This window comes from Neovison vison, chromosome 5, assembly GCF_020171115.1.
Source record: "Neovison vison isolate M4711 chromosome 5, ASM_NN_V1, whole genome shotgun sequence".
NCBI lineage: Eukaryota > Metazoa > Chordata > Mammalia > Carnivora > Mustelidae > Neogale > Neogale vison.
In genome coordinates, this window is record NC_058095.1 from 120218444 (window position 1) to 120220908 (window position 2465).

Below are 2465 nucleotides of genomic sequence, written 5' to 3' on the forward strand. Positions count from 1 at the left end.
TGAGAACTTCCACAAAGAGATGGAAAATACAACAAACTACCAAAGAAGTCACAGTTGAAGAGAATGGCTGTGACCTCTGCCATCACACTTCCCCACCTATGTTTTGATTGCTTTTCTCTCTGATCAAATTTCTCAAATCATATCTCAACTGTTTTCTCTTTTCCAAAGAAACCTTAAAATTACTTTTTTTTTTAAAGATTTTATTTTATTTATTTGTCATAGAGAGAGAAGCGAGAGCAAGCACAGGCAGACAGAGTGGCAAGCATAGGCAGAGGGAGAAGAAGGCTCCCTGCCAAGCAAGGAGCCCAATGCGGGACTCGATCCCAGGACCCCAGGATCATGACCTGAGCCGAAGGCAGCCACTCAACCAACTGAGCCACCCAGGCGTCCCAAAATTACTTTATCCTGTTAGTCTTTCTCCTTATTTTTCAGACTTAGAAGTTTAATCTGTGTTTAATACCTTTGTACTCTCTTTGGAGTGGAGTAAAACATGTATTTAGTGTACCATCTGGAACCAAAATTTTAAATCATATAATTTCCAGTGCTCGCTTCGGCAGCACATATACTAAAATTGGAACGATACAGAGAAGATTAGCATGGCCCCTGCGCAAGGATGATACGTAAATCATATAATTTCCAGAATATTCTTTCTGTTCTCCCTTTCTTTCTTCTTTGTCTAACAAAAATTTACCCTTTTTTTAAAAGATCATTCTTTGTGCCATCTCTAGCTGCTTCCTTATCAGAACTTCCCATTCATTATATCAGTTTTGGTGTTTTCAGCACAGACTTTCTCATGACTCAAACATGTTCTTACCTTCTTCCCTAAGTCAATTGCTCTTAAGGGTAGAATCTGTATTCATAGCATTTAGGACTTATTAGGTGCTATTAGGATTTAGCACATTACTAATACTTTGTAAAGAATAGATATTTAACAGATACTTGATATAAAAGAAAAATTCAAATTTTAGAGCATTAAAGACCCTTGAGGATTATATGATCTCTTTGTGGGTGGCATAACGGGGCCCATTACAAGGCCACTTTAGAATTCAGGCCTCAAAGAAGCATCCAGTATTCCTTGTATTAGTTGATGGACTCAGACCCTTAAACCTAGAAGAAAATATGGAGTTACTTCACACTATACAATGCAAATACATTTGTGATTTTTTTAAAAAGCTCACTTTTTTTTAAGAAAGGAGAGTATATCATTTTTCATTTTTCAAAAAACATATATCATAGAATGCTTTTATCTTAATAAACCATGCACAACTAAATACTTTTCTCATTAAGAACTCAATTCTACTGTTACCTTAGTTCAGTCCCTCATCCACATGACTGTCCTTCAATTATTTATAATAGCAATACATATATGACAGAGATTGCCAATACATAGCATGTATGCTGCCACTCTCCTATATTGTGATCATATAACACAAGCCATCTTTCCAGCCAAACCTAGATCTAACTTTAGAATCTTTAACTCAGTTTTATGGGCAAACACCACCAACGAACCATCAGTGGCACATATAATATATCCTATTTTTCATTTAAAATATTCACAAACTATCCCCAGGATGCTGATCTTATTTTCCCCCATCCCTGCATGATGATTACATAGTATCAACTTGAACTGTGAAGTAGCTTTTGACTTATTTTGACCAATGAAATGTGTTTGAAAGTAAGTTGTAGCTTGTAAGCAGAAGCTTCAAGAGACAGTTGTAATTCATGCTTTGCCATGTCTTGCTTCCCTCTGCTGTGGGAGCTTCTCTGTCAGTGAGAGTGCTGTAAGGAAAACCATGTTGAGAGGAATTACACCAACATGAGCAAGAAATAAAACTTTGTGTTGGTTGCTAGTCACTGATACGTGGTTGTTGTTTATAACTACAGCATAGCCTATTCTCTCTTGACTTGTAAAGCATGTAAATGCATTCCTTCATTTGTTTATTTGTTCATTCATCAAACATGGTTTAGTTTCAATCACATTATTAAGTTCTTGGAGTACAGGAGTGAACAAGATAAGATGGTCTCTGCTCACAGAACTTACATCAAAATGAGGAAACTTTGTTTTTAAGAAATGCTTTTAACACAGATAAAGAATTAGAGATTGAGCATAAGGCTATGAATGGATTTAATTAAGTGTTATAATAGGGAAAGGGAGACTTGAAAAGTTAGGATCTGATTTAGATATTGTGTTTAAAAAACACCTCTGTACAATTAAATTTACCCTGAAGGTAGAAAAATATGAAAATTAACAAGCTATAAGAAATGCTGGATAAAGTAGGAGTGGATCAAGGATAGGGACAACATGGTCAAAAAACTAAAGGAAAAAGAATTTGACACGTCAGATATTGAAAGGAAGCCTGTATGAGCCAAAGTATACTAAACAATTTGTTCTAAGAGCAATGAAAGTCAATTATGGGATTTTAGGTTGAAATGTGAAGTGCATACATGAAACATGATTCTGACTA

The 2465-nt window shown here is 35.5% G+C and overlaps 1 non-coding gene across 1 annotated transcript; it reads left to right on the plus strand.

Moving 5' to 3' along the window:
• The first annotated feature begins 541 nt into the window (after positions 1 to 541).
• On the plus strand, positions 542 to 649 carry LOC122908027. The gene has a single exon (XR_006384831.1). It is a non-coding gene; the product is annotated as a U6 spliceosomal RNA (small nuclear RNA).
• Positions 650 to 2465: the final 1816 nt, after the last annotated feature.